The 19,291-nt window shown below is 36.0% G+C and overlaps 1 long non-coding RNA gene across 1 annotated transcript in view; it reads right to left on the reverse strand.

Moving 5' to 3' along the window:
* LOC137249807 (uncharacterized) overlaps positions 1-19,291 on the reverse strand; it is a 218,979-nt gene that overhangs the window by 124,594 nt on the left and 75,094 nt on the right. Inside the window, exon 2 of the long non-coding RNA XR_010952556.1 lies at positions 8,432-8,628. This is a non-coding gene — a long non-coding RNA (uncharacterized lncRNA). The remainder of the gene's footprint in view (positions 1-8,431; positions 8,629-19,291) is intronic.

Genomic DNA, 19,291 nt, shown 5'->3' on the forward strand with positions numbered 1-19,291 from the left:
GATACACATGTCATACAAACACATTCCAGGGTTACCCTCGGTTCATTTTCCTACATGGTTATTTTCCCTTATGTTGTCACCATAGCTCTCAACTGAGTATGTAATGTTCGGTTACACCCGAACTTAACCTTCCTTACTTGTTCTTTTTTTTGCTTGCCATTTTATGAATAGTTAGTTTATACACGAGCTACTCATACTGTAGCTGAAATCTTTTTTTGTGATATAAAATTTCGTCTACAGAAAATTTGCTATATTTAATCAAATTCTGTGCCGAGGTTTAAAATCACACATATCCTCACGCGTTGGTTTCGCTTCGCTTATATAACATGCTAATGTGCTAGACTTCACTCCCATGCCAGCTTATACGAGCATCTAGTTTATACTGAACATATCGCCTTATTTAAAATTTAGCGTTGCTTTTGCTCAAGTTGTTCATCCTCCACGGACGCTTGTCCTCCATAAGTTAATCGCTGAGCCTCTAAGCTACGCGCATATGGGTAAGACGAAGCAGCTCCCCAAGACCAACCGCCAGTGCTGGGCGCTGACTAACCTGAGTTGTAGCCGCCGCCAAGAGCCCCACCAAATTTGGTACCCAAACCATTGAAAAGACTTGAGCCACTAACAACCAATGCTAAGATCAATGCAGTCTTGGCCACAACTACAGCCTTAAAGGTAAGTAGAGCTAAACCACCAAGCAAAATAGATAATACTGCGAAGAATTTAGCGCCAATGGCAAGTGCAAAAGGTCCCATCATTTTCTTCAATTTGCCGCACACATTCTCGAATACTTCTCTGCTGCATCGGCATTTACAAGATTAGAGATATTTATTTCAGAATTACCTACTTTGGATTACATTGAACGTGCTTTTAATGCCGGTGTACAAATACACTTGCCATTAGATTTCTAGTGAGATTTAACTCAGACAATGCCGCATACGAAAAGCTCTTTCTCGTGTTATTTAAAGCTGCTTTGTAGTCGACAAAGACAGTGCTTGTCTTCAATCCGTGGATGAAATCTATAAAGTACCCCTATAACAATTTTTTTGCTTTTTCGGAAATTTTTTCTGTGTTGTTTCTTTTTGGCGTTCGTATAAATACATATTTTTAAACGGTTTTATTTAGCTTGACTTGACAGGTCAGCGGCACGGCTGAACGGTCATTGTGAACGAATTTTGCAATTGAAATTTAAGTAACTTCCCGATAAGCTACAAGCTTGAAACTTGGAATATAGTTCAGAACCCGATGACAATGCAATAATAAGAAAAAAATTACCGCTAGGTGGCGCAAGGATCGAGATATTCACAAAAATCGTATTTGTGGTCCGATTTGGCTCATATTTGGAACACTTAATACATAAAAGAGTAGAAAGCGAACTATTAAAAAATCGCCGCTAGGTGTCGCAAGGATCGAGACATTCACAAAAATCGGATTTTTGGTCCGATTTGGCTCATATTTGGAACATATAATACATACAAGAATAGAAAGCGAACTATTAAAAAATCGCCGCTAGGTGTCGCAAGGATCGAGATATTAGATATTCACAAAAATCGTATTTGTGGTCCGATTTGGCTCATATTTGGAACAAATATTACATACAGTCCGGTAGAAGTGTCATCAAACTATTTTGGAGATGGAGGAGGGACAAGCATACGTGGCGCAGAGTCGAGTAAAGTCTTTGAAAGGATTATGTATTGAGGACTTAGATTGTAACAAATTGTCAGGAAAGAGTCCTTGTAATAATGAGTCACTAAATAAACTAAATAGAATGAGAAATAATAGGCAATTAAATAACGACTAAAAACTTGAAAATAAATTAATTAAAAAAATGTTTTAAGTTAAACGGTTTTATTGAAAACAATACTTACATGAAGTAATAATAATACTAAAAGCTGGAAAATAATTAGGTAGGTCTAAGGTACTAGTCATCACACTCCTCATCAATCTCGGGAATTGATCAGACAATTAAATAAAAGCGTTGGACGCGTCAAATTTCTATTGATAATCATAAGTAAGACCAACTGAATCTTAATAAGGTTATGCTACGCCTTACATTTTTTGAAATTTCACGCGCTCAACGTTTTTATTTAATTTTCTGATCAATGCCCTACATTGATGAGAAGTGTAATGACTAGTACCTAGGACCTACCTAATTATTTTCTAGCTTTTAGTATTATTATTACTTCATGTAAGTATTATTTTCAATAAAACCGTTTAACTTAAATTTTTTTTTTAATTGTTTTATTTATTCAAAATTTGTTTTTCTCTTTAATAATATGGTTTAATTTTTAATACGTTGGGCTGCGTATCACTCCACTGATAGGACGGTTGAAGAGACCTTATCGCCCCTTTTTTCCAATCAGCGATTTGGTTCTGGTTCCGTTGCACTGGCTTTTCTAGGCTTCTTAACGACCTCATTATATCTGCAATGTTATTACACGCTTCCGTTCATTTTTCGTTACTTTAGAGCATATAAACCACGCAAGACACATTAGTGCAATCTTCTCCGAGTATGCTGCGCAGTCTGCATCTATTGCTGTATATCACCTTGGGCATTCAAACAACATATGGTACACATCCTCCATTGTATCGCCACCGCAGTACTCGCTAATGCGGTTTTTCACGTATGTAAAATTCCTTAAAGCATGCGGTCCCGGTGAGGAACTGGTTTAGATATAAGTCCACTTCATAGTGCGTTTCTGGCGCGTTTCAAGCCCTTTCCATAACCGTCTCCATGTTTATCACCATCCCCATCTCCATATCCGTCGTCATCTCCATATCCATCGCTATCTTCATCTCCATCTTCATATCTATCTCGAACTCAAACTCTATCTCCATCTTTATCCTTCTCCGTCTCGTTTTGCGTAAATATTGATTTTACGCTTAACTTGAACAATTCTGTGGCTTGTCCAACATCACGCTTCGTTACTAAGCGACATCTATTTGTTGTTGAATTTTACCGCCTACATAGTCTTCCATCTTCTTTTTGAAATTAACATAAAATTTGATATTTACTAGTCGTTTGATATGTTAGATTTTGTACCCTTTAATCAACATGTTGTTTCTACAAATCTCAGTTATGTTAATGAAATATTTATATGTGAAAATTCCTACCATAACTTGTGAAGCCCTAATCATGAAGGTTACTTAGTGTTAATTTTTCATCGCTATATGTAGGTTAGTTGACTTTCCAACAAAGCTTAATAAAATAAATAAATATTTATAATTAACTGTACCCAAAAATTTTAAAACTTGTAAGCTTCTCATGCATATTAAACCATCCATACTCATTCGTGACTTGCTAGCGCAAGAAAATTGACAAAAACAAGTAAGGAAGGCTAAGTTCGGGTGTAACCGAACATTACATTCTCAGCTGCCAAATTTCAGCTTGCAAAACTTTTAAATTACCTTCTTTTAAAAGTGGGCGGTTCCATGCCCATGGTCCAAAATTTTCCTAATTTTCTACTCCGCGTCATAAGGCCAACCCAAGTTTCATCGCTTTATCCGTTTTTGGTAATGAATTATCGCACTTTTTCAATTTTTCAAAATTTTCGATATCGAAAGAGTGGGCGTGGTTATAGCCCGATTTCGTTCATTTTAAATAACGATCTGAGGTGGGTGCCCAGGAATTTACATACCAAATTTCATTAAGATACCTCAAACTATATTCAAGTTATCGTGTTTACGGGAAGACGGACGGACGGATTGGGTGGAACGGACATGGCTAAATGAGTTTCTTTTTTCGCCCAGATCATTTTGATATATAGAAGTTTATGCCGTTACGGGGTACCGTTATGCGAAAAAATTAATATACTCTGTGAGCTCTACGCCGCTGAGTATAAAATGCAAGCTGTCTGTTACATCATTTTGTTATTACTCCTTTATTAATACAAAGCCTGCCTACCCATATCACGTTTCTACCTAAGCGATTTCATAAAAATTCCGAAACGTGTTTGCATACAAAGCTTTTCGCACGACTAAATCAATCAGAGTGCTATTGTGCTAAGTAAACAGACAACAAGAAGCCATCTCAAAGCTTAAACAATTTTCAGCATCTCTCATAAAAGTACGAGTATATGCTAAACTTTACACATAAACACCCCAAAAATGTGAGTAATTCTAATCGAAAGTCAACTAATCTGCTTGCTTTTCACACGCATGACTTCCAGCGGTATGTTAATAAGGACTTTGTTATGATATGTGTGCATATCCAGCAAACTTTTTCATTTAATATCAACTTGAGTGCTCACCATGCCTGAGATACCAAATACCCAGCGGGAGCTCTCAAAAGTACAACAAAGCGAAAGTCTAAAAGGGAGTATGTACTGGTACCATGGTAAGTTTACCGGAAGAAGGCTGAAATGGTTGCGGAAACAGTCCAGAAACTACCATGAAAACAACTTCGAATTTATTTTGGTGTAGCTTCGGTTTGATTCCACAGACTGTTTTGAAATGATCCTTGTAAGGCCCCCAAAGGATCATGAAAAAAATCCGCAAAAAAATTATACCTGAATACATCTGAATTGATATTGAAGCAGCCTTTAAATTACCGCAATAAGCAGTCCAGAATAATTTTGGAATTATCCCAAATTAATGCCACAAGTTTTCTTGAAATAATATTTGAAAAGAGCCAAAGTGATTGCCAATTGGGTTGGAGAAACTATAAAATTGCGCTAGAAACCATTTGAAGGATGCGATACACAACCGCTTGATTCATTTGGGTATTTAAGTCGCCTCTTACGACAGGCATACCTGTCGTGGATATATTCTAAGCCCTCTTACCTACTGGTGGGGAATATATATCTTTTTATTGTCATCGCTATGTTCTATAACACTTTTGTCTCCATTACGTTCTATGGCTTCCTCAACTGAGAATGTCCTCTTTTAATAAAGAGTTTTTATTTCATAGCATGTGGAATATGCACTCAATGATCATCATCATAACTGGCGCTTAACCGCCAAGCCTTGCCTGAAGCCTCGTTTGGTTTCAAGTGGCTTTAAGAGGTCCCTTCCAATCCCTACGGATCTGACGGTGTTGCCTAACGTCATTTGGCAGGGCCTTATAAGCTTTGTAGGGAGCTGAAATTCATATATAGCAGCATACATGCAATCTCTTTTCGCGCTGTGAAATTCTGCTTTGAAGCTGACGAAAAGGTGCTGGGATTCAATTTTCCTATAGTGAGTCTTCTGCAGGATCTGGCGCATCGTGAAGATCTGCTAGATATTAGATTTACCAGGTATGAAGCCGTAATGGTCTTGTTGAATGTTTCATATTGCGTTTATTGGGATACGTATTAGTTTTCATGCGTATGGTGTAAAACTCAAAATATACAATATATTACTGTTATGTGATGAACTGATTTGTGCGATAGGCTGTGAAGTTAAGTTTTATGTGAATATTGATATAACCGTAATTTGGTGTTCAGGGTATTGATGTGGCATGATTGGTATTCGTCATAAGAAGAGCAAAGGTTAAAAAGTATAACTAAAATAATTCAAAATTTAAGCAGTATCCTGCAAAAATCGTTGGATCATCAGGTCCACTTGTGTCATTCTGGAGTACTTCATGGACTACTCTGATGTAATGCTGAGCTGGAGTATATGGTCCAGCCCTAGGACATCGCAATATTAACTGGACCATATTTTTTATACGACACGACGCAAATTGGAAGAGAAGCTCGGCCTTAGATCTCTTCGGAGGTTATCGCGCCTTAAATAAATTTTTTGTTTTATTTTTTATATGAATTTTTTCAGGGTATAGCTATGGCCAGAGTACCACTAAAACACTGCAAATATCCTGCAAAAATTGCGAGTACTCCATGCATTCATAAGTCTGGATCATACATCTATACTGGGTTCACAGTCATGAACGTATAGAGGATAATGAAAAGGCCGACGAACCGGCAAATGAAGATGTAGCACTCGATGAATCGACGGCAGACGTCCCAATCCTCAGGCTGAAAAGGCGTGTATTGAAACGCGGGGCATCAAAATTTCTAAGACGGTGTGCAGATGCTACCATATTAGACTCACAAAGTGGCGTATATCTCTCAAACAGAAGACTTACAGCTCACGATAGGCATACTAACGGAACACTGCCTTCTGGCATCACAGGCTTATACATAAATTAGTCATTATCAGTAACAGCAGATGAAGGAAGTCTGGACAGCAGAAAAAAACGGTTGAGCCAGCTCTGTGCTCGCGAGATCTAGACTTCAGCTACTAGGGGCAGCAGAGTTGCCAAATCTTGAGGTACCTAATTCGGATTTTTTCTCACAGCGTGCAGGCCAAGTGGCATATGGCGTGTGATTTTATCAGTGATCATAATGATTTCATTGTTTGATCTATTTAATATTGATTATCTTGCAGGTGTCCGAGGATTACCAATTGGAGACTGCTAATTCCTTGAATCTGCTATGCATGTTTCTTTTGATTGATGTAAGTTGACGATGCAACTCGACCGTCTCCAAAGTCTCCATCAGTGCCCCTGCCCTTACAAGTTCGTCTGCCTTCTCGTTGCCCTCAATTTTTCTATGGCCAGGTACCCATATGAAGGTTATGCTTGCGAAGTTAGCTGCAGCTGAGACGAAGTGATGGGGGAGCTAAGCGCCATGACCGCTGCTTGGCGATCTGAGTAAATGCACACCTCATGTCTCCGACAGAGTTCTCTTACAGGAGAGTAAACGCCCCCTCTATACCCAGAACTACCGCTTGGAAGACATTAGTAAAATTCCGACTGACCGCGACACCTAAGGAACTTCTTAACTGGGTTAGTTATTTGAATTAATTACTGTATCCTTATGACTACGCAAATCATTTATTATATTCAAAAACTCAACCAAACAACTGTACTTAGTACTGAGTTCAAAATACAAAAGAAAATCAGGAAAAGTAAAATAAATTTGCCTTAAAGCAATTTATATCAATTAAGGACTTTCCATGTGATTTGGCACGCATCAGTGCACATTTACGTGTAAACAGTACTATTAAAAATCGACAATATCAGTTGCGTTCCAGTGAAGCGTGATCCAGACACAGATAGAAATTTAAGATGCAAACACAACAACAACGCTCTGATCCTGATATCTACCTGCATCAGTTTCGGATCAATAGGGTGGCTCGGTTGATTTGGTTTTTTGTGGGAAATTTTTGACAGCATACCGTCTGTAATTGGTAGCACTTACACCCCGTGTTCCAATGAAACGTGATCCAGATACGGATAGAGATTTAACATGCAAATGCAACAACAATGTGAACCATATGGATGTTGCATTTGCATGTTAAATTTCTATCCGTATCTGGATCACGCTTCATTGGAACGTAACAACAGTCATATGCACTAGGGCATCCGATATTTGACATATTTTTTCCACCCGAAAACCCATATATTTAAACTTTAAACGTCTGAAAACTAATTATTAAGATCATAAAATAATTACATTATATTCACTTTAAATCATAAAAAACTATATATTTTTTATATGAAAAATACAATAACCACAACATAATGTGCAAATGCTTTTTGCACAAAGCTCTTGACAGAAGCAAAATTTTGAATATCAGCCTTGGGACGAAAGTTATTTAGTACAAAGCATTACTTTTGGTACATCTCCCCACATTTTTGGACGTATTTTAACTGCCGGCTCCTTTTTAATCATTAGTAATCTATTTTTTAAATGCCAAATCCCATACAATGTTATATGGAAAATATATAGCATTTGTGGCATGGTTTAAATAATAATAATAATACTTGTTCTTAGTTTGATAATTTGTTTTAACTTTTTAAGTAAAATTTTATGGAGCGATTCCGGAAAAAAGTTGAAAATAACAGGCACCCTACTATGTGTACACATTAGACTGGGTCGATTTATTAACCGATATCGCGCCATCGGTTTTTCGATAGGTTTTGAGCTCAGGAAAAAAAGCTCTACTACGCCAGATCATGAAAAAAACCTTAAAAATCAAAGCCGAAAAAAGTCAAAAAAATTAAATTTCGCAGGCTCGAAAGTTAGTTTTTTGGTTATGCGTAGAGGAACTTTTTTTTCCTGAGCCAAAATCGTATCGAAAAATTTATGGCGCGATATCGGTTAACTTTCGTCCATACAAATCGACCCAGCCCAATACACATTCCTTGAGTGCTGCCAACTCTCATAGTACTGATCCTGATCGTTCCAATGAGATTTGAACCTGATCCAGAGCTCTATGACTCAATGGAACGTTACTATTTCTGTGTTACAAAAAAATTAGACATTATTTTGTAATAAATACCATTTAACACACTTGTAAATGAATATGTTTATTCATGTATAAACAAGCAGATGTGTTAAATGCGTACACGCGCTTAAGTTTACAAAACGTTTTACAGCGCTAAAACCTATTAAATTACTTAAATAAACAATTTTGCATTTTTGTCAAAAGAATATTATAAACTTACCTGTGATTCCCACAACGAATCTATTTCCTGTTTATGTTGATTCTCCTCTTTATTTCTGTTCGTTAGCAATCAATATGAAAAGAGTGATTATGGCAATTTATGGAACAGTGAAAACAGCACTTCACACTTCGGTGTGGAAAGTGAATGCGATCAACACGAATGTATGTACATCAATTGGTGCGGCAAATGCGTGACTTCTGAACGAATAATTTAAAAACAAAAATATCTTATTAATTAAATATCTGCATATTTCTGTGGAAACAAACAATTCCAGCAAGACCAAAAGTGCGCTGAAACCGAATTCTCAATTCAAAATTCAGCTGAAAAGGAAGTTTTGGGTAGAACGGCAATAAATTTTTCTGCTGCTCGAAATCACGTCCATTCCGACAGCATCATGAATAATTGAACACCAATATATAATAATTTTGTGAATGAAAGTGGAATTGAAAGCACCTCTTCCAAACCCCAATAAATTTCGGCTATCTATCTTTCACACGATTATATTCTTTTGCTACACCAAATCCCGTCCATACTGACCACGTATTCAATAATCATTTCTATATACAATTAACTTTGCTTTTGCCAACATTTTCGCTGTGGTTTCTATACACTTATATAGAACTGCATTCGGGGGTTAAAAAACGCTTATCATCACTTAGATAATGTTTAGGAGACCCATCTAGCGGCAATTACTAAAGACTCGCGGCAGTGATTAATGACTCGCTACAAAACGGGTTGTACTGAATAGCGAAGACACACACCTATGTTGGTTTAACCTATAGCAGAATCGGTTACGATAGATATTGGACACACACACTTGCTGGTCATAGAAGTGGAAAGGGTAAAGAGATCAAATGGAGAGACAGATTTTAATGGAAAATGAGTATAAAGCATACTGAAGTTTAGCAGTACTAATTTTATGCGCAGCGGTTTCATAAGTGTAGATAAATTCACACGCTTAGCAGTTCATATAAAGTTTTTAGTGCATATGTATATACATGTAAAAAAATACAGCAAATAAGAGCTAAAAATTTATAAGGGATATGCAACATTTCAAATTAATACGTTTCAATCACGCAACTAACTTTATTTTAATGCTCAGAATTCCGTCCATTCCGACATTATCAAAGTTAAGTTAAAACATAAAATAAACGTAGTAGCTTTCTGATCTTTGCAGTGTCTTGCAGGCCTGGGTCTATGCCAAAGCAAGAACAGTTAGGCTGCTGAAAGACAGTATAATTATAGAGACTACTCATTTTTTAATGATCTTTGTTGACAACAAAGTTCCTGTAAAGGCATTCAAATCCAACATGGTAACATCGAAAATTGTACGGAGGTTTCTAGAGTAACCAGACGCATCAATATCGAAGGCACCGAATTTGCCCGTGAGATGATCAAATGGATAAAAGTGTTGCGTATTGCTTTCTAAGATCAGCATTGAGTTATCTCCTGCGGAAAATCGAGAAACAATACAAGAGCATCAAACTTATACAAGAACCATTGCAAGGTTCCATGATCTTATGTCTATGTTTGTATAGAAACGATTTTCCATCCCAAATTAAACAAATCTGTAGCGAACGCCATTTAGCGAAAACATTTCGGGCTGGAATCTTTTTTCCTTTTAAACCAACAATAAGTTTGGAAAGAATACCTAAAATGTGACGGGAAATTTAACTATGTTAAGTTGTCAAAGGCTCAATATTTGCTGGACTTCACGAACCTCATATTTCGGAACTAGATATTACTGTCGAGCCTAAAACTGACTTTTGGCCAAAAGGTTCAAAGTTGACTTAATGCTTTATTTGAAATTTTGACTGACCCTTTTTTGACCCATTATCTTTAATACAACTAAATTGGGGCCGCAGTGGTGTGGTGGTAGCGTGCTCGGTCAACCACACCGAAGATCCTAGGTTTAATTCCCGGACAAAGTAGCATCGAAAATTTAGAAAAAAGTTTTTTAACTAAAAAAAAAAGTTTTTCTAAGTAGGGTCGCCCCTCTGCAATATATTTGGCAAACACTCAGGGCGTGTTTCTGCCATGAAAATCTTCTGTTCCGAGTCGGCATAAAACATGTAGGTCCCGTCACGCCTAATTCGGCCTTGAATCTCTTCGGAGGCTTTCGTGCCTTTGTATTTTTAATGTATCTTTATTTGTTGAAATATTAGTACGTATCTTTTTTCGTCGTAATGGTGCAGCTTTTTATCTATTTTATCGAGTAATCAGCCTTCGAAATTAAACCGGCGCAATCGGCCAATGTGTCCGTGAGCAGGATTACTTGGCGGAAAGACTGAATATATGAAATAAACCCCTACTGAATAATTTTGGTTAAAAACTCAGGCATGAGGCTGCTTCTCCTATACATTTATTTACACTATAGTAGTTACAGTTTAAGTTAAACATTTTAAAAGTCAAAATAAACTTTTTTCAGCTGAGACGAAACTTTTTTCAATATAAAATAAACTTTTCTCATTTGCATTGAAAACAATTTAATTTATTTAAAAAAAGTTTAAATTGGTTTGAAAAATGTGCCATTTGATTTCTAAATAGTTTATTTTGACTTCATGAAGTTTTTATTTGACTTGAAAATACTTTATTATCGACAGATTAGTTGAATAATTAGGTGATTATAGAACTAGTTTGAAGAATGAATTAATCCAGAGCTCATTTGCAAAATGCGTTTTGAAAAAATTCCGAGATTACGCGCTATTCAAACAAATTCTGAAACGAAGCTCTGCCTCACAAATAATCTGTGATCCTGCAATCGATATAGAACCATGTAACACTCAATTGTCATTATGTAGAGATTGGCATATTTTTCTTAACATTCATTATTTTTAAACATTATCCATAAATGTAAATTCAAATTCCTTCTAATTATTTCAATACAACTGGGTATAAATATTTACTTAGAAATTGGTAATCCACATCAACAAAAAAAAATTGCATATTTCTTCCGGGAATGCATTTGAAGCTGTTGTTTACCTCAAATTTTAAAGAAAACATTTTGTTTAACTTTATAATTAATATGTTGGCATATGCACTTGGTTTTCACCACAAACATTCCATCAATGCAAACAAATAAAGTATAAACATAAGGTGTTTTTGACCAAAATATATATACATTTGTGCCTTTTTTTCTCGGACGTTGTGTCAGCGCACTGCCTTCAAATGGCCCGATGAAAACAGGGTAATTAATCCTGTTCGTCTTATTTTAATATATAATTTTTAATTTTTATTCTAATTTTTATTTATGTTTGTAATTTATAATTTTTAATTTTTATTGTTACCGAGTTTGTGAGAGGCAGTGGCTTCTTAAGCATCGCGATCAAAAACTGCTCTGCTCCAGAGAAACGCATTAGGTGAGAAGTATAGAAACACAAATCCAATAGACTAAAAGTATACATATGATTTTTTAATTGTTAAGAGAAGATAGAACCGCTTTTTTTAAAGAAAGAGCGAGCCCGAAACATGAATTATTCTCGAGTGAGAGTTATAATCTTCACACAAACATAGAAAAGGTTCGTTTAGTAAGAAATTGCTTCTGAATTGTTTAAGAATTGAGGGTTTATAATGCCTTGAAACTCGGCATAGAATATTCAAGTTTACTTCGTAATGGGTTTGAAATCGATCCATTTAATAGTTTATGGCTATACTTGCAATGGAAATAAATGGAGCGGTGACATAAAGTCTACAGCTCTAACGCCAATTGACGTTCTAACGTTATGCCCACACTGAAAGAAATGGTGCTAGTAAAATCAACAAATCGGTTCTGTTGTTTTTGATTTAACGGAGATTCGGTGAAATTGATCGAAGTACGGTTAATTCGACCGAGTTCTTTGTCAAACTAAAAAATTAGTTTAGTCATTTCAACAGAAGAGAAATTGTCGCTCTTAAATTAACAAAATTCTGTAAAATTTACAGATTCCCAGTCAATCTAACTGAATTTTATGCTCACTGGGCTCTCTAATTTATACTTATGGCGATGGTGCCACTTAAAAAAAAAAGATACCAAAATAAGAAAACCACCAAATCGAAAAACACACAAAATGGTAAAACAACAAAAAACTATTTTTTCAGTTATCAATACAAAACGAAAAACCCTTTTTTGAATTTACTGTGCAAAAAATTATGAGATGCCGGGACACCTATTTATCGGGTACAATTTTGCAACTTCTCCTCCAAGCGAAATGCAAAATTGCGCCCTCTTGTTGCAATAATTTTGTTTGAACGAACAGGATTTTTCCAAAGTTAGTAACATTTTGTTCAAGTTTTTACGAATTTTCACTCACGCGAACGAATTTAAAAAGATAATAAAAAACATCCTTTTTTAATGTTGATGTTTCCGACAACATAAAAGTTTGAGGTGTTTTGGAATCGTTTCAACTTAAAGTGTTACGAAAATTGAACTTGCCGAATTACATGTAAAGTTATTCCAGTGGTGCGATTTGATTCTTTACTTTTCTATAACTTACAAGTTCTCTATTTAAAATGTTATGTCAAACATTTATACAAGCTTGTTCGAGAAAATCAAGTGTGGCAACTACATGCGAGAGAAGAAATTGAGAATGAGCTGAGTTGCAACTGAAATAATTGAGAATAAGTTTTGTAACTACTATTTTCATTTCTATTTGCAAAGCGAAGTTCAAAACTATAAATTAAATAAATTATAAAATATAAAATTTGGTGAAAGTGCGTTTAATAAAACAAAATAATAAAGTGTATAATGTTTAATGTGTGCCAGCATATTTGATGTAAGCCCAATTGACGTTCGGTTAGTAAGTGCCACCGTCGTGTGATGGTAGCGTGATCCGCCTGCCACACCGTATGCCCTGGGTTCGCACTTCGGGCAAAGCAACATCAAAATTTTAGAAATAAGGTTTTTCAATTAGAGGAAAATTTGTCTAAGCGGAGTCGTCCCTCGGCAGTGTTTGGCAAGCGCTCCGAGTGTATTTCTGCCATGAAACTCATCTGCCTCGCAGATGTAGGTCCCGTCCGGCCAATTTGTAGGGAAAATCAAGAGGAGCACGACGCAAATTGGAAGAGCAGTTGTCGTACAAAGCTGTCGCAACAACTTTTTTTTTGTTCATCTGACTACTAAAACGGTTAATTACGAATCAACGATTTGTGCGCAGATGGATAAAAATTAACAGAAATCTCGGTTGAATTGCCTCGTATGTCCGTTGATTTTACCAGTCTTTTTCTTTTAGTGCAGTTGAAATGACCACAACGTCAAATTTCAAATGGTAAAAATGTCAACGACATTGATATTATTACCATCCTGCTTTTCAGAAATGGTCACAATCTCAACCTTTTTTTCATTTGGTCATAAGGTCAGTTATTTTGTTTGGCACCTCTTCGTACTACTTCTAGCAACTGTTGGACTACAGTTACGTTTTATTATTTTTTTGTTCGTTTCATGAAAATGAAATGGTATATGAAGTTTGCCACGAATCTCAAAATCGTAAGTCGTTAAAGGAGAAGAGCCGGACCCACCAAGCTTATTTTTGTCATATCTTCCTCAATTTTTCAGATTGAAGCTTCAAACCTCACCAAATACTTTCGTATATTGCACATATTGTTGTAAGAAAACGGGATGAGATCGGTCGTATATATAGCATATATCCCCCACAATCGATTGTTCAGATAAGAAGCCTTTCGCAACTAACAGTTAGGGGCTTCCAAATTTACCGACCGCTTACGTATAGGGCATTGATTGTTGTCTGAAAAAAATTGTATAAATCGGTCATATATATAGTATATACCTCATATAAGTTGTAATTTCTGCCCCCCTTTTAGTGGCTAGAACCTACAAATTTCATCACATACTTACGTTTACGCCATATATTGTTGTGATAAGTGATTCATGGTCAAAGCTTTTTCATGCAGACCACAAAAAACGTGAAACTTTGCATCCTCACACAAAGTACCTGCCTATTTTTATACCCAGCTGTACTTGTACATAGGGTATTATAACTTTGATTGGATAACGGTTGATTGTACAGGTATAAAGGAATCGAGATAGATATAGATTTCCATATATCAAAATCATCAGTATAGAAAAAAATTGATTGAGCCATGTCCGTCCGTCCGTCTGTCCGTCCCCCTATCCGTTAACATGATAACTTGAGTAAATATTGAGATATCTTCACCAAATTTGATACACGAGCTTATCTGGACCCAGAATAGATTGGTATTGAAAATGAGCGAAATCGGATGATAACCCAGCCCACTTTTTATTTATATAACATTTTGGAAAACACAAAAAACCTGATAATTTAGTAAATAATACACCTAGATCTAGAATACATCAGAAATCACCCGAACTTAGACTTCCTTACTTGTTTGTTATTTGGAATGGATTCTTTGTAGTGAAATTAATTAGCAATATAATTGATTGCCTACAAAATTCTGCGAGTGCATGATTGTGTAAATATACTCCGGCATGTTTTGTTAATTGGAAATAAGTGGTGCTTTTATTTGGCGATTCAACCAGATGTTGCTAATTGTGTGAAAAGCTTGCAAAATATTTATATTCGAAGAAGAAATACAGATTAATATACTTGCACAAATATAAACATACATATTTATACGCGAAAAAAAAAATATTTAAGCCAATTTTTTTTAAAGTGGCTTTATTCTTCTATCGGCGAAAAAAAAAAATTATTTGCGAAGCTTAGTACATTAGCTTTTCTGGACCCAGAATAGATCCTTGTTGATAATGTGCGAAATCGCAATATAAGAACGCCCCCTTTTTCGATATCTAAAAATGGAAAATAATGCTATATAATTCATCATCAAAGGAAGATGAACTGTTGAAACTTGATGTGATATGATAAGAAAGCAAAATTTGCAAAAACTTTGGGAAGTAGACAAGGCACCGCCTACATTCATAAAAAGGAAATTTGGAAGTCTCCTTCGCCAGAAACTTGGCAGGGGATTGTCCTTACCATTTACATTCAATTTATATAAAAATTAACAAAATCAGTTTGCGACCACGCCACTTAAAAACAAAAAACCAATTTCGAAATTTCGAAAAATGGGAAAAATGCGGTAGTTCAATACCAAAGATAGATAAGGTTATGGAACTTGATATAGTGCTTGATTTGATGACTTAAAACAGGAATTTTTAAAAATATAAACTTGAAAAAATTTGGTAACTTTAATTTGTTGATTGTAGCGCGGGGACTCTTAGTATCTCAATTTTGCCCCACACTGCAGGCAATATCGCAATCTTGAACAAAACATCGTTAATTGAAGTAGATCGTTCTTTTTTTTTTGTTTTGGATAGACACATAAATATCTCTTAGTTTACTAGAACTTATGCAAAGTGAGTAATTTACTGTTTCTGATAAATCATAAAGTCACGCGGGTGATTACAAGTCAATTACATTTTTAAACTCATCAGCTTCATTTGTAAACAGATTTCAATGTAAATGTGCATACCATTGGTTGAGATTTTCGACCATCTGCCTGTCTTAGAAATGTTTTTGCTGTTGATGTTAAACAAAAAAGTATACACAATACAAAATTTAAGGGTCTGGCAAAGTTGACATAGTCATAACCATATTTTTACCTTAACCTAAAAATCGTGACATTTTTATAATAATAATAATAATACCCAACGGATTATCCTCCAAAACCCGCCTGACCGGTGCGAGGGGCGCATCCGTATGACCCACGGAGTTGTGTTTGCCGAGTTGTTGATAGGCGGAGGTTTGTTAATCGTCGAGATCTAAAACTGCTCAGCTATAGAATAAAATCATCAGCTGAGTACTATACATAACAGTTAGAAATTATACACATACACACTACATTGTTAAATAATTGAACATTTTTAGTTCATTTGATTTTTTTTACGAGTTAAGATAGGATAAGACAGTTTTCTTTATGGTAAAAACTGAATCCGTTATATCAAATGAATTAGAATGAGTTTTAAAATCATGACACAAACACGGAAAAGGTTCATTCAATTAGAAATTAGTTCTACACTGCCTCAAAAGAATAGGTTTGTAATGTCTTGACACTGGTGATGGGATGCTAAAGTTTACTTCGTTCAAAAGAATTAGACTAGAAATCTCTCCATTCAGAAGTTTAGCCATAAATATAACGCCTAGCATTTCTCTACGACTTGGAAGAGTTGCATGATTGATAAGCTTCAACCGTCTAGTATAAGGTGGAAGATTATACGCAGAGTCGCACTGAAAATTCCTTAAAGGGAAAAGTAGAAATTGATTTTAATAATTCTAATTCTAATAACTACAACAATTAACAATACTGAACATTCAAATATTAATACACAAAACAATAATGTACGGGATAACATAATATACACAGAAATTACATACATACCAGGCTTAACGGACAACAAAAGTTTGAGAAATATCATAAACAACAACAACGTAAGATTTTCGCACAGAACACACTGCACTCTAAATAAAATTTTTACACGAACAAAAGACACAATCGAAAAGGAGCAACAACATAATGTGATATACGAAATCAAATGCAAGGGAAAAGCTGGCGAAGACTGCAACAAAATTTATATAGGGACAACAAAAAGATCATTAGGAATACGAATAAGCGAACACAAAGCAGACGCAAGAAACAAAAAGACCTCTACGGCACTTTCGCAACACCTATCAATACACAATCACTCAGCTGATTTTTCGAATGCGCGTATATTGGACATAGGAAGAAGAACAAAAACAAGGCTAACACTAGAGGGCTTGCGAATACAACAACGAATAAAAGACTGTGTGAACTTCAAAGAGGACGTAGACAATATCAACTGTGCTTACTTCACAGCAATCAAAAAGCACACAGTGTGATGAGATGAGCAACGTAAAGGATGCAGCGCGAATATATGTGTGTATATAGTTTTGAAAAAATTTTTTTAATTTAATTGAATGTAATGTAAGTGAAATTCTCAATGTTGTGTTAAATGTTTCTTTTGCAAATAATTGTTTTATGTTATTAATAAAAACAGATCTCCCTGAGGAAGGTACAAAATGTACCGAAACGCGTAGGAGGATAAAGGAAAACTTAGTTTTTCGCTTAAAAACCACCGGCCTAATAGCTCTTATATAAAAGAATCCAAACATAATAAACATTGGCCCATCAAACAACTGATTTTGTTTTGATTCAAGTCTATCTGCATGAACTTGATATTGTAGATTCCAGACTGTTGATCGGTATTCTAGTATCGGTCTAACTAAAGTGATGAAAAGAGCTTTAGTTACATAAGGGTCACTAAATTCTTTGGAACACCGTTTCACGAATGAAAGAACACCTCTAGCCTTATTGACAGTAGCATTAGTATGAAGTTGGAAACTAAATTTAGCATATATCGTGACTCCCAAGTCCACAAAATAGTTTACAGATAGAAGACAAAAATTATTAATTATGTAAGAGGCTGCTGGCAAAGATCTTCGAGAGAGGGACATGAATTAGCATTTATTGAGGTTCAGCGGCATTGAATTTACGTTGCACCAAGTAAGGGACGTTCTCGCTTGAAGCAAGAGACGTGCTTCGGTAGACGCATAAGACCTAAAAAATTTTATATCATCAGCATACATTAAGATTTTGGAATATTTTATGGTGGTACAGATATCAAGAATAAATAGCAAGAACAGAATTGGACCAACGTTTCTACCTTGTGGGACGCCAGAGGGAACAACGATACATTTGAAAAAGTATTTTTAAGTATAACTTTTTGCGTTCGACCGCAGAGAAGCCAAGCCGATCCAGCTTGCAGATAAGTAGGAGTGGGATACTTTGTCAAATGCTTTACTGAAATCAGTATAAATAACATCGGTGTGAGGATTTTCTCTAAATCCATTAGAAACCCCAGACCCGGGGTTTCTGAGAGGGCCCGCAATTTTGAAGTACTAAGACATTTTTTTTTAATTCAGGAGAGGCTTTAGTTGTTCCATGTGCAATTTTTAAGCCGAATTTCAAGAGCAACGTACATCTGCATTTCGTTTTAATATTATAGTGAAGTGTGAAAAATAAAAATCTATATATATAAAAGGAAAGGCTAAAATGTGTGTTAGTTGGTCGCCGGTGTTTGAAGAGATGGGTCGGTCGATTTTGTTCAAACGTGGACCCGGATACCGCTAGAACGTGTGGGTAATATGGATATGAAATGAAAGCTGTTGCTGAGAGCTCTAAAGTAATTTTTATTGTGATATTCGATTTAGTCGCATCAACCTGGCAAAACTGGTAAATATGCATGCGACACCGAAATGGAGACATGAATTAATAATACCCACATACCTATTTAAATACGTCCTATTCGATTTGCCTGAAATTTGGTATATAAATTTGCCTATATTAGTATTTACTTACTTACTTACTTAATTGGCGCTTAACCGTCTAAACGGTTATGGCCGACCAACAAGGAGCGCCAGTCGCTCCTTCGCTCCGCCAGCCGGCGCCAATTGGCCACACCAAGGGAGTTTAAATCGTTTTCCACCTGGTCCTTCCAACGGAATGGGGGCCACCCTCTATCTCTGCTTCCATAGGCGGGTTCCGATAGAAACACTTTCTTGACCGGAGCATCATCGTTCATTCGCATAACATGGCCTAGCCAGCTCATCGTTAAATCTTCTTCGGTACTCGCCATCGCCAACGCGTAGAGGTCCATAAATCTTTTGAAGAACTTTTCTCTGGAACACTCCCAAAGCCGCTTCATCTGCTGTTGTCATGGTCCATGCTTCTGCCCCATATGGCAGGACGGGTACGATAAGTGACTTGTAGAGTATGATTTTCGTTCGCCGAGAGAGGACTTTACTTTTCAATTGCCCACCTAGTCCAAAGTAGCATTTATTGGCAAGATTGATTCTTCGCTGGATTTCAGTG

The sequence above is a fragment of the Eurosta solidaginis genome, chromosome 1 (assembly GCF_040869045.1).
Source record: "Eurosta solidaginis isolate ZX-2024a chromosome 1, ASM4086904v1, whole genome shotgun sequence".
In the NCBI taxonomy this organism is placed as follows: Eukaryota; Metazoa; Arthropoda; class Insecta; order Diptera; family Tephritidae; genus Eurosta; species Eurosta solidaginis.